Source organism: Semicossyphus pulcher, unplaced genomic scaffold (genome assembly GCF_022749685.1).
Source record: "Semicossyphus pulcher isolate SPU_LCO1_2020_fin unplaced genomic scaffold, fSemPul1.0.p SCAF_15, whole genome shotgun sequence".
Taxonomy (NCBI): domain Eukaryota; kingdom Metazoa; phylum Chordata; class Actinopteri; order Labriformes; family Labridae; genus Semicossyphus; species Semicossyphus pulcher.
This window is the reverse complement of record NW_027211659.1, coordinates 13,587,014-13,601,916: the sequence shown is the minus strand read 5'-3', so window position 1 is coordinate 13,601,916 and position 14,903 is coordinate 13,587,014.

Here is a 14,903-nt window from a genome sequence, read left to right as displayed (position 1 = left end):
CGCATCTAACAGCGCTTTAACAAGCTCTCCTTCCGGCTGCTCGGGGAACAATGGTGCAGCATCAGACTGACAGCTTCAGGACAACGTGACTTCCTCCGTCCAATCGCGGTGTGGTGAAGCAGGAACGAGCCGCAGAGCTGCTGCTGCCTCCCTGCCCACTGTGGACTCATGTGCTCTCACTGCTGCCAGAGGAGGTGGGCTTAATCATCACTGTAAAACACAGTTATAGTGTTTAATAAGCAGTAATTAATTTAATAATATTAAGTCAGATGTTTTTTTGTTTGCTTTTTAGGATTCTTTATCATTTGTGTGAAAGTAATAGGGTGGTTCCTCTGTTTAATTTTAGGCTAAAGCACAAAATCATGTTGCCTTTGAGTACTACCTCGGTCTATTTTTAATGTTGTGTAGAAAATAATGAACTTTGAACGTTTTCTAACGTCCTTTTAAAATTGTTTTACTGTTAGCTATGTGGTACATGTGGTTTCCATTCAAGCTACACATGCTAATGAATCTGGTGAAGTTTAAAAGCTTTGAAAAGAAACAGCTGCTCATAAAACCCTACTGCATTACATGTAATTAGTCCCTGCTGCTTTATGTAGGTTAAATCCGCCAAATGTAGGAGGTCTCTTAGGTTAGAGAGCAACGCAACAAGAAAGTGTAGAAAAATCAACTCCTGAATATACGTTTTGAAGGTAAATCAGTGAAGCACACTGCCATCTTGTGGACATAAGGTGAAACTACAGTTTTCCTGCAGGCCCAGACCAAATCAAATCTCTGGTCATGTTCATTGCCAAGCTAGAGTTGGAAGTTTGGGTGTGTATGGCTGGTTCAGAGATTAAGATGAGAGGGAATTATGTTTTTACCACATGTTCATAAAAAATGTATTCAGAGAAAGTGCAGCAGCAAAATTATTCTAAATGCATCGTATGCCTTTGTCCCAGCAGGAATTTTCTTAAAAGACAGCTCTGCCCTTTTTTGTCCAGTAAGTTTCCACCTTTTATACACACTTACTTTTGTGCATCCAGCTAAAAATAACTCTCCCACAAATGTCTGGATAACTTCTTATAGCCATCAGGTTGGGTGCCTGTAATTCTCCTGAAGAGCAGTAGGTGATGCTAAAGAGCTTATTCTGAAATACATCCTCAGACAATTTCAGTTCTGCCACCGTTTATGTGGGAAAACACAATAGACGGGATAAACAGAGGCAATATCAGTAGTGCAAAGACACAGCTGCACTCTAAAGCATGGAGGACGAATTATGTTGGAACACAGAGGGTCTGTTTACATGACTCATTTCATGGGCGGCACGAATAACAAGGTCAGGTTCAAGCACAACCTCTATGTAAGGAGCACTACTACTACTACTATTACTGATAGTACCAATGGTGTAAAACAGAATACATAAATATGTGTCAACCTTCGATCATTAATAATCAATCAAAACAAACACAATAATTCTGTAGCTTTGTTCACATATTGCATCAGCACAAACCTGTCTGATTAAACTCTCATGGGACGTTGCTGTATGAACAAATGTTGAAAACTTCTCATGTCAAATAGAGGAATTGTTCTAATTATATTTTTCTCATAAGGGCTGGGAAAATAAGCAAAACCTCAGAGGGAGCTCATACTTAGAAAGCTATCACAGCACTGCACAATTATTTCTGATGCATTAGCCTTTATTGCACTTAAGAAGATGCAAAAAAATAAGTAAACACTGGCAGAAAATTGCGCTAAATGTTTTGACAGTTAGTGCCTTGGATGTATTTGAATGCTTTTATATTCCCATACGCTGCATAATTCCTGCTTTGGCGTCCTCATTAGCGTTAATGAGAATTTGGTGTTCCCATGTACCCTGTTGTGTTAGCACCTAGCACGGGGGGAAAAAGATAACAGCTAATGAAAAATGTGTTTTTACATTTCACAAGAGGCCAATTTAAGGAGAATAATGTTCTGCGTTCCCTGTTGAGAAGTCTGGGTTAACGCTGAAGGAAAGTGGTCTCCTGTCTGTGTAACCTGATGGCTGTGAATGCTTAAAGTAACAGCGATACTCTTTCTGAATTATGCATTCCTCTCAGGTTAACCGGGGATATCCTGTGTCCTTCATTCAACACATCACGGTGGACGCAACAAGCTGGAAAAGTTTTATTTTGCTGGGGAGAGAAAAAACATTTGGGATCATTCTGAGGAAAAGGTGAGCTTCTCTGTGTCGTTTAACTATTTTTTCTATAGTGTCATTGTAAAGTTGTGTAAGCTTGCGTGTATCCTGTGTTTAACGTGTGTGAAAGGCCTCAATCATTCAGGGTGTCTCTCAAGGGAGCTTTTGTGCGCAGCCTGTCAATTTCTCTGCCGCTGATTGAGGCCCCCCTCAGGCTGCGCAGAAAGTGGAACCCAGTGGTGTGTAGTGACCTGTGTCCTCTCCCTCCTGCAGTCGGAGCACCCGGTGATACAATTGCACCGCGATGGAAATTCAATCAAGAGATGGACCCGAGTGAGTAGCAGCCACTCTGCCGTCGCCCTCATGCTGTCCTGCTAATCAATCGATCGATTCCGCTAAAGAGGAACTTTAAACACATCTGGATTACTGGAACGTGGTTTGGAGGGAAGATTATAAGCTGCAGCTTCACCAAATGTAAGTATGATTATCGGCCTATTTATGGGCGTGTGTGTTCAGAGCTTTAAGTAGTACAACGTCACCAACATCATGCAGGTCACCAGTAATGAGCATGTGTAGTGACAGTGATAAATGTGGGTGGAAGGGTTGCTAAGGCACCACTAACATTACTTTAGAGAGAGAAATTGTTAACCTTGACAGACTATGCTTTCATTTGTTAAGTCCTACAGTGTGACGATCTCAGAGAAATCCACCAGTAACAATTGCAAACTACATGTAGGCTATATACCGTTTATATATATAATGCTATCAAAATTGTATTTTAGAGAAAGATGAATTTTCACAACTACCTCCAATGTTTCAACATCCCTATCAGTGGATGTCACTCCACTTTAATGGGAGAGCTGTCACGCTGTATTACGTGCAGTTTCTCAAGGAATGTCCTCCAAACAAGTATGCACAAAATGTGTTTAAATGGTGCATTCTCCAATTAAAGCTGCACGAATCTATATTTCTATATTAGCAATTGATTTAAAAGCATCGTCTCAAATGTGTCGCTCATATTGAAGAGCCCACAGACACCTTTTACACAGCTTTTGTAAGCCTCAGGTGCACAATGGTTTATTTTTCAACCTATTATTAGGCACACCATTTCTGTTGGTTTGCTTTTAAAAATTTAAAGCTCAGAAGCTCGTGAAAATAGTTGAGCATTAAGCAACGAGAGAGTCCAGTGTTGTTCTCAGGTGTTGGTGGAAAGATGGACGACGTGACAGCTCATTAAAGTGAAGCCAAAACATCTCTATCTCCCCCTGCTGACTTGCTGCAGTATAGGTCATAAGGCCCACCTCCTCCATGTTAACAGATGGGACATGAGTCAAACTATAAAATCAAAATACACTTCAAATAAATGTTTCTCAAACATGGTTTCTGTCATTATAGTTAGTTCTTATCATGCTGATTTACGACCAAGTGTTCATTTTTCTGAAAAAGGGGAGTTTATTTTAATTTAGTTATTTGATGCTGTAAAAAAAAGGAGCCGATCTGTTTCGGATTAGCAGAGCAGAGGAGGAACGGTGAGAGGAGATCACTACAGTCATTGAAGTTGTGCGGGATCCTTGCTGGTTTTTTTGGTAATTTAAGTGTGTGTGTTTTGGTTAGCGGAAGTGGGTACGGCGGCTCCACCCACCGATCTTCACTGCGCTGTCTTTGGCTCCAAAAAACGTCACAACCGCAAGATGGCAGCACCGGTCTCGAGTATTTGGCTTCAATCTTGTACAATGAGAGTACATGGAGACGCGTTGTCCATCTTTATATACAGTCATTGGTGGAGACCAAAACAGAGCTAAAAGGAGAGTATATGTTTGACTCACCAGGAACATGACTGTAAATGGAGGCTGATGTTTTCTCTGCTGGATTTTTAAACAGGCAATGGCTCAAATAACACGTCTGCTTTTCAAGGTGATAATATGTCAGTGTTGCGTGAACAGCTTTTTCCACTTCCCCCAAATGGAAAAAAAACCCGTTACAGCTGCTATAACTGCAGCGAGTCTAAAATGACCATAAAATAGATTTTGTGCAAGACCAATATTTGGCAAAGTAGCCAGTTGTCACTTCCAATGAATGAGTTTGATTAATGTGTTAAAGCTGCCATGAATATGTAGTATTAGACGGAGTACCGTCTCATTGGGTGCTATTGTTTTAAGTAAACTGACGCTGTAAGAAAAACAATGAGCATCAGCTGGCCAACATGAACGACTCTAATAGAGGGAGACAATCTGGCAGAAACACATGATTAGCAGTGTTTGGGAGCCAATCATGTCATATTCCAGCACTGTGGACCGCTGATGAATTTGAATGACAGGGTATCCATAGCAACTGTAACCAATGGGTGTGTACACAGTAGTGAACCCTCATTTAGTTTCGAAAGAAACCAGCATGTTTGTCAAATGGGCCGTGCAGCGTATTAGCCTCCTGGATTGACATTTGTCAGATCTAACAGCGTGCAGCCAGGATTTCTCCTCCATATATAATGAAGGCTGAAGTATTGCATGAACATAACACCATGTGGGGCTCAGGGGCAGTGAGTTATTGTTTCACAAAGCTGCTCGGCTTTATGCATGTGGCTCATTTGCATTCTGACTCTATTGTAAGAGGCTAGAGATATAACAGTTAATATATGTGCAGGGCAACAGAAAGCCTGCACCCTTGTTTAAGTTGGGTTGTTTGAGGGTGTTTATGTTTAGGCCAATATAATCACTGGCCCAGTGAAAAGCAAGAAGTGACCAGCAAGGGCAAGCTCAACTGTAATAGAGGTAGCTTGCTGTGGCACACCTGGTAGCTGCCAGGACCTGCCAGTAGCTACTGCCAGTAGCTACCGCGACTTGCGCAGAGCTGTAGTGACAGTTCTGGTGACTGCCAGGACCTGCAAGGGAACTGCCAGTAGCTACTATGACCTGCACAGACCTGGCAGGTCTTGGTAGCGCCCCTGGAGCTTCCCTGAACAAAGCAACTACTAATGTAACTATTACTTCTAATATAACATACTAATAATAGGGTAGCCACCCTACGTGTCACTACAGCTCTGGCAGGTCCCGGTAGGTCGCAGTAGCTGCTGGCAGTCCCCCTTGCAGGCCCTAATATTACTCCTGGCAGATACTGGATGTGCCACAGCAAGCTACCGCAGAGACTACCTATTTCTCTGTTATTATTATAATAAGTAATATACTTGCAATGCAGTTATGCATTCAGCACTAAGCATGCAGGGAAAGGATCCACCTCTCTTGACCCTGATAAGTATTACTCTAGCAATGACTACGCCTACCATCATGTAAGCCAGACCTCTTTAACTGACAACCCAAACCAATCCAAATCCAGCTCTTTAATGATTTAGCACACACATACTTCAGTTTAACAGGCTGTTTAGGCTAATTTAATTCAGGAGAGTCTCACAGAATAAAATAAAAGTTGTAAAATGCAACAATGTGTTTATTTAAACAACATCCTTCTTGTCTTTTAAGATTATAAATGTGAAATTTAGATTCTCAAATTTGTCCTTTCTTAATGAATAATTGAGCAGGGCTGATGAACACCTAACTACATTTGTAGTAACTGTATTTTACCACCAGATGGCTGATGTGCACACACAGAAATCTCAAAGAGACATGCTGGACAAAGATGTGTTGCTGCTTTTTGAAGTTCCTCCTGTAAGAGCCACCTGTTGTCCTGGCAAAACAATATGAGGAATACTTAAATTACTGTTGCACAAAATCTGCTTATTTATACTTAAAAGTCATACAGTTCATACTATGGAGATACCTGTGGTCCCCTCACCTTATCGCCCATAAGTATAAGTCAGCAACTAAAGGCAGGGGCTCTGCTTGAACTATGTCTTCATAACTAAATGAGTGAAAGAACTAAATTACCAAAATGTATCAAATCCACATAAACATGTCGTGCAACTAAAACCAATATGAATAAAACATGTAATAATACTCTCTCGCAAATCTTCAGACTCTATTATTACTCTCTCATGAGCCAAAAGCAGAGCGGCGGTGATATGTTTCTACTTAAGTTCAAGCTGATGTGACTCATGATTTAATATGCTTACACCGCAAGACACTCTCACTGCAGCAAAGATTAATTAAGCATGATGCATTTTGCATAATAGGCACTTGTGTTTAGTAAACAATTTCAGCTTACATAAATCACCATGGGCAGTCTGGTAATTGATGCATGGAGGAAAATCTGTCTTGCGGGTGTGTTTGGAGTTTTCCCCGACCACTGCAGAGCAGAACCAAAGCTTTTCTATAGGCTACTGGGGACAACCTCTCATCATGCCTCCATGTCATTAAGTGTCTGTTGCACAGTCGTATAACACAATTTAATGCTACATTAAATTATACTGTCTCATGACTGCCCTATTAATTCATACGAGCCAAAGTGTTGTGTGTTAGTTATAATGCATTTATGAAATGCAACCTTCTATACATACAGTTTAATGAAGTGTGCAAAGTCTCAGATGAGGGTGATATAATCCAGCTCCTGGTGTATTTAAGAGCTTGTGTATTTAAAAACTTTGTGTTTATTATGTGAGTTTATATGTGATATATAAAGCCTTTTTTTAGTATAGGGTATAGAACAATACACCATCTGTGCTCATACTGTATCTGATAATTAATGACAGGCAGTGGACTGAAAAAAGCCACTGTCAGTCAAAGCTGGTGTTCTCTGTAATCGATAGAAGCAATAATATTTGAAATTGGCGCCATAGTTGTGGAGAAAGTTGTACAAACAGCTCGTGGTTTCGCCCCTTCTACATTCCTACAACACCCAGCATGCATTGCGCCCCTCCCTCTGAAAGGAATGGTCCAGCGAGAGACGCTGGAGTGATACTACTGTTTCCAGTCAAGGACATTGATCGCTGCAGGCAACGGCTCAGAGCGGGACAGAAACCGAAGTACAACGAGAATATACCGGTGGGTCGACTAAAAGAACGTCAGGTCTGCAGCCTACATTTCAAACCTGATGATTTTTAACGAGACATGACATCGGAGGCGGGCGTCCTAGATTGAGGAAGTGTAGTTTAGCGAGCTCCCTGGCCTCCGCCAGATGACGCGTTTTACGTCTGCCGTAGGTTTTCCAGGACCCATTGGAGAAGCAGATAGCGTCCTCCAAAGGCACAGAGCCAAACTGTATTTTTTCTCTACCATAATGGCATTAGCTCCCCCTAATAGCATGATAGGACTGAGGTTGAAAATTGGTTAAAAGATTGTATCCTTCAGATAACCTTAATCCTTTAACAAGCTCACACTGGTTCACAAATAAAACGGGTCATTAGGTTGAAAAAAAATTAAATGGAGGAAAAAAGATGCAACCGTCTTGGTGTGTAAAACATTCTGAATTTCAAGTCAGAAAGCTGCTCTTGCTTTTTATGGACCTATCAGATTTTAACACATGACCGCAGATAAAGAGTGATCGGGAAGCAGTTTAGAGATTTTACTTTACCATTTCTTCCTTCCCGATACTGATTACACAACCTGAACTTACACTGATCAGCCCAAACATTATGACACCACAGTGGATCCTGACAAGGACCAAATTGTGATGGCTTGACGACTGGGTCAGAGCATCTCCAAGACTGCAGCTTCTGTGGGGTGTTCCCGGTCTGCAGTGGTCAGCAGCTACCAAAGCTATCCGAACTGGAGACACGTTCACGGAGCAATGGTAGAAGGCGGACTGGTCTGATGAATAACATTTTCTTTTACATCACGTGGATGGCCGGCTGCGTGTGCGTCGCTTACCTGGGGAGGCAGTGTGATGCTTTGGGCAATGTTCTGCTGGGAAACCTTCGGTCCTGCCATTCATGTGGATGTTACTTTGACACGTACCACCTACCTAAACATTGTCATGGAAACAGTATTCCCTAATGGCAGTGGCCTCTATCAGCAAGAAAATGCGCCCTGCCACACTGCGTGGTTCAGGGATGGTTTGAGGAACACGACAACAAGGTCAAGGTGTTGACTTGGCCTCCAAATTCCCCAGATCTCAATCCAATCAAGCATCTGTGGGATGTGCTGGACAAACAAGTCTGATCCATGGAGGCCCCACCTCGCAACTTACAGAACTTAAAGGTTCTGCACACCTTCAGAGGTCTAGTGGAGTCCATGCCTCGACGGATCAGGGCTGTATTGGTGGAAAAAAAAACATTGAATAAATGCTAGAGAACTTTCCTATATTTTGTACTTTGGCAGTTGATGGTGGAGACCAAAACAGAGCTAAAAGGAGAATAAATATTGGACCACCACTTGTCAGGTAACAAGGAACATGATTGCAAATGAAGGCTGATGTTTCATCCATGTGTGCTGGATGTGTAAACAGTTACTGCTGCTATAACGGCTCTGATTTTGTCTTAAGTAACCCTGAAAAGCTTTTGTGCAGTTGATGAAGAACATATATTAATTAATGTAGGAATAAATAACAGTATGCTGGTTTGGTATAGATTTTTCTCTATCATCTATTGCTTGTGTTAAAATCGGCCTTATATACGGTTTTATGTTGTTTATTTTTCTCATGTGAAATGTTGCCTAGTTGCTGATATTTTGCTAGCTGTGGCTAACGTTACACACCCAGCTAACACGATGAATGGTGCGTAGAGTAGCGTACTTGCCGATCAGTGATACTGCAATTTAAGCATATCGGAGACCTTTGCGATACTGGTATCTGAACAACTATATTTGTAAGTTCTTGTGGGGACGTCATCACAAAGATAGAAACTCAAATTACAGCATCAGTGCCCACTATAGCAGACCCAACATAAGGCAACTTGTAGCGTTAACCAGCAACTTTTGGAGTCTGAATTTGAGAGACTTCTTTGATATAAGCAAGGTTCAGCAAACAAGGTCAGAGCATGACTAACAAGGCAGGCTTCACCCTGATGTCGAAGTGCAGCTGAATATTTACAGGGAACAGAGCAAGGGGTCGAGCTGCTCGGCCTTGGTGGAGCCTGTAGCGGAGAAATGACCAGAATGAAATGGAACAATGGCGTGTAAATAGATTTTTGACTGATGAGTCTGAAAGGTTTTGACAAGGGCGAAAAAAGGAGAGGGAGATGGATGGAGCTCAACGTGGACAAAGACAGACAACTTTGTGACCTCTTAAACAACATACATCGTTTAAACGTAGATTTAAGGGTGTTTGACTTTTAGCTTTACCTTCAAAATAAAAGCCTTTGTATCAGCTAGTTTGACTTTCAGCTTATTTACCAATAGATCTCCTGTGTCCTTATTTAGACTATGTCGACGTGTAAAATGTGTCTTTAAGGGCATGAGACCACACTGAATATTTTATTGACAGTAATGTGGGTCAGCCTTCTTCGAGTCATGGTGCTCAGTCTTTTGTCACTTGAGACAGTTATTTTTAGGTTCTTTTTGAATTTCCATCGTGGCTTTTGGTGCCGAGATTGGGTGTCAGGCATGACTATGTCATAGGACAAGCAGGGGGCTAAATATATGCCCTGTTGCTATGAATGTTGCTGATGTGTGTTTTTTTTTTTTGCAAATTGATTGTGTCATTGTCTCAGCAGCTTGTGTCGCACACATTGGTCATGAAGGCGCCTGAAAACATCCACATGAATCAGCTGACAGTTGTCTGCTTCTTTCTGTCACAGCTTCATGTCAACATTTACATTCCTTTATTGTCGCCTCCCTCAGGCGGGATCCATCAGAAGGATGTTCTCCCTTCTTCTCTTCAGCTTGCCAGTTTGCGCCGAGCCTCAAAGGTTAAAACACAAAGTCTTGTGAGCTCAGGGGTTAAAGCGTTGGGTGATTATTTTACAGAAACCCGACTCTCTAATTGACGGACAGCGGTGGGTGGAGGCAGCGAGAAGCTGTGTACACTATCTCCCGCACAGTCCTGCATGATGATCACGGGAAACGCACACCTTGCCGTTCCATTTTAATGATGCTCCTCCTCTGCAGGAACGAAAGATTCAAGGACGCTGGAATTTTTTGTTTCTGTCGAGGTTTTGCTCTGTAGAAAGTTAGACGTTGATCCAAACAGCACATGATAAAAGGAATATTGTAACATCTTACTTTGAAAATCAGATCTAATTACAGCGAGGTTTGGTCTGTACTAGTTCTCCATCTTCTCTTGGTCGGTGTCAATCAGGAACAGACAACAGGAACAAAATGTTGCTGCCCCTCTCAACAAGAATTTGAGTGTTTTACTTTTTGTAACACATTTTCAGTTTTGCCAACCACTATATTTCCAAGCAAAGAGGGTAAAAGCTACCAGTGCTTATTAAAGATTTCATGAGGTCATTGCTCTGCAATCCCACCACCCCAATTCAGCGAACATGCTGAAATATTTAAAACGACTGGATGCTCTGCAGTCGCATGTTTGAGCAGGGGAGGAGGCGGGGTCAAGCCTTTCACTACAACACAGCATGTCTCCTCTTTTCTACTGTTATTAATAGAACATTGACACAAGATCAAAATCCTTTTCGGTCCTTTTCAGCAATATTTCAGCCTGCCATGGAAGAACACTGTTATTACTGTAAGAGCTGATTTGTGCAAAATAAATTGATGTGAGGGACTTTTGACATCAAGGCAGGTCTTCAACAAAGAGACAAATCGTGACTGAATTTAAAGTGCTCCTAATAATGTTAATTATCAATTTGAATGTAAATTCAATGAATGGCTGAGTGACTGGAATTCTCCTTAATCCTGCTCCTTTGCCTTTGTCTGAACTGTGAATACAACCCGTGCTATTAAGCATAATAGGATTGTGAAATAGTCACAACAGTTCTCGGAGAATGAATAAGTAAGAATTGAGCGAAACAGGAGGACGGGGATATAATTTGCATTGATTTCATGCTGACTGCTCATGGGAGGGGAAAATGTTCTTTCAATCTTTTAGCTTCAAAGCAGAACCAAATCTTTGTGCGGCAGTGGAGACCTCTCGGTGTTTGCGCAGGACTGACTTTTTGTTTTTAACTGTAGTTTGTTTTTGAAGATTGTGTCATATTGATTGGCAGGCACCCAAAAGGCCCAGCGCTGAACCTGCTGCGCCAATATGGGAGTCCTCCGAGTCACTCTTAAACAGTTGCAGAACCCCGGCGAGGGCGTACGTGTGTCTTGTTTGTCACAGCTCAAAGCTTTCGTCTGCTCCAGTCTTACTCTAGTCATGAGGAAAGATCAACCACCCAGCCTTATTAGCATAGATCCAATAACAGTCGCACACACACATCTATGGGTGAAGAATCACTAAGAGCGACACACACACACACACAGGAACAGTGTGTGGTGAGCAGAAGCAGGACTCTCCCCGCAGAGAGTCTGAAACAAAAGTGCACCCTGCTTTTTGTTCTCAGCGGTGGGAGCTCTGAAGGCTGACGGGAGGCTGCGAAGCACAAAGTACCTGCATGTGTGTGCGTGGGGGAAAGAATTGATTATTTGCTCCAGAGGGCACCTGCCTCTGTGCATCAAAGAACCCGGTCTAATAGAAAGTGTCTGTTTATGTTACAGACAGGCCACGATTTTCACTGTGTTATTTTAAATGAATTCATGAGTTTCTCTGGTGTGAGAAACAGAGAACGATCGGACGGACTGACTAACAGCAGCGTCTGGAGTGTGTGAAATCTGCCTCATGCAGGTTGATGTGTAATTTCTCTTAAAAGCCAGCTAAGCTGAAGTACAGGGATACATTTTGTAAATTACTCCTTGATTGCTCATATGGATTATGGTGTCTAATTAAAAGTATACCTCATTCTACCTCTTAGATGGAGATTGTTTTGCTCAGTAACCTGGCAGTAACTTATTTAAACATTGTTATAATCATTAGCAAGATCTTTGTTTAACAAAATATGAAGCAGTTGGTTAGCTTAGCTGAGCATAAACACTGGAAACAGAGGGAAACATGTAGCCTGGCTCTATTTAAAGGTAACACAATCCACATGCTGATCCATGAAGCTTACCAGTTACGCAGTTACAGGAGAAGTGCCGTGTGGTTGCCAGGCAAACCCAAACTGTCTGTGCGCACATCTGACTTCTAAGAGGGTAAACAAGATCACAGTTGTTGTTGTTTGTTTCAGTATTTTAGAAAAATGACATTTTTTTGGCCTTTTGTGCCTTTATTTAGAGAGAGGACAGCGGATAGTGTCAGAAACGGGGGATGAGTGTGGGGGATGACACGTGGCAATGGGCGAGGGTGGCAGTTGAACTCATGGGGCGCCATATCGAGGACTCTGTTCACGGGCCGCGTGATTTAACCTCTGAGCTAAAGTGGCGCCCCCAGCAAGAGTATTAGTTGATACTGTTTTTCTACTCACTATGGGCTTTAGGGATGTTTACTGATATTAATCTGGCGATCCGATACGTATCACGATACGGGTGTAACAATTCGATATATTGTGATATCGTAATATGTTACATAATGTGCTTACTACTTCCTGTTTCAGTTTAAGTTGTTACTTTGAAGTGAAAGATTCAAATAGCTGAAGAAACATTAAGTTTGGTTACATTACAGCATATACAGTAGGATAAAGGCTAAAGGCCTACAGTATCTTCCTGATATTTACTCCCTGGATGTTTTGTGATCCCATGTAAAATCACACCATGTAGTTATTTAGCTTAACTACCTCGCGAATCCTCATTGTGTTATCATTTGTAAGCCTCCAGTAAAGATGAGTATTGTTATTTTACACCAGAATAGGTTTATAAAGTGCTACAAAACTGGCTACTCCATCATCTAGCAAACTTCCAGTCCAGCAAACCTTCAGAAAACCTACAGCATAAATGTATTTTCAATTTGCCATCACTCCCCAACTTACATCTTGTTCCCTGTACTACATAAATATAAGTACTTACTGCACCTTACTGAAGAAATACCAAATACACTCTAAATCGCTGGCTGTAATCTGAAGTTTCAATTATGTTTTAAAAAAAATGTCTTTAGAAGTGAAATAGTTACTAAAAGGAAAATCAGAAATCTAAATGTATAAAAACACACCGGAGCTGAAGGAGGAGATGGAGCTGCAGTATAAATCAGAGCCTCCTTTCCAGGGATTCACACATGAGCTGCCTTCATTCTGTCCATCAGCCTTCTCCAACGAGGCTTTTCCTAAAGGCCAGCTTTGGACAGCTGGGAGAGAGAGATTGGAGCTTTGACGGAAATCCCTCTGTCTTCAGACTCTTATGAGGCGCAAACACTCTCAGCTCAGCCTGGCTCTGCAATGTACAGTAAGCGATAACAACTGCAAGTCTTCAGGGACAAATCTGTAAACACTGAGTGCATTATGCTCTTTTTGATAATGCTACATGTGTGAGAGCGCAGTGTGAAAAATCCAGAGCAAAATTCAAATTTTAAAGGTATAGTTCGACATTTTTGGAAATACTACAGTTTCTTTTCAAAATTGTAACCACTTCTCATGTCTGCACGTTACAAAGTTTGAACTGGAAGGTGATTAGCTCACATTAGCATAAAGACTGAAAGTAGCACGAAGCAGCTAGCTTAGTTTTCTCTAAGACTTGAACATACACCCACCGGCTAGTTTCCTTTTTAAGCAGAACAGAACAAACAGATATGAGTCCGTAAAAACATTCACAATACCTTTTTTTATTGTGGATTTCGCAGGTTGGTTGACTTTTCACAGAAGGGCTGCATTTAGGACTGTTCATAAAGAATTATCTTTACCATTTGACTAACTGTAAAACTACAAATTGTTGTTTTTACTTCAATATTGCAGATGGAAAAAGAAAGAATGTGTTAGACAGCTTTACATGTGCTAGTAGGCGGTTGTCTTACTGCCGGACAGAGCCAAGCTAGCAGTTATCGTATCCAGTCTTTATGCTAGATTTAGCTAATTCAACATATGCACACAGCGGCCATTTCCTTCTGACGGCATGCTCGGTACAGGAAGCTTAAATGCTCTTATTCAGGATTGCAAATTATATAAAAATAGAGAATCTGACAAATCATCAGCTTCCCAAGCTGAAAAAACAAAGGACAGACACAATTTAGATGTAAGCTAATGTTAGCATTCAGCTTCTTCCGAGCTAACATTCCCGTTTAAAAGTGTTACGGTACGATAGGAAAGCTTTAAATTCCTGGCTTATAATGATGCTAGCTAGCCAATGGTAATGTTAGCTACGAAGTGGTTGAATGCTAACATTAGCTGTTGTAACATAGCTGTTGGTACCTTATTAGTCTTCAGATATGTTGTTGTGAAAATACATTTTTGGTTTTTCAGTTGCTGCTCAATCAAGAAATAGTGAATTGATAACATTTGGTCTAAAACCTTACCGTTATGACTTTAAAACCACGGATTCTGCTTTAATGAAGTTTAGTTTTTGTTGACTTTTGTTTTGTTGAGACTCAGAAGTGTGTAAATTCAATTGTATTACTGAGGCTATAGTTAAAGGTGTTGTTGTGCTGAACTCATTTATATTGAGATGTGTCACTAACTTTTTGTCCTCCCTATTACATGAGGGGGCCAGAGTATTAGAAACACCTCTGAATATAATGCAGCTCAGTACAGCCCCAACACCAATTATGACCTTGGCGCTGAAGTATCATTGAATTAACACCTCTATGACAGCTTAGAAAAAAGCCTGTACAGTACAACAGAAAAGCAAATCTTATGGCGAATCTTAAGTCCCCTCCTCTTCTCGGGGGTCTAACGTGCTCCTGCTCTGCTTTAACTACACACTCACTGCACAAAGGTGAGAGTGAATCGATGTTCTTGTTTAGCTCCTAGGGATAAAGTGAAGACGCATATTTGCCATGACAACAA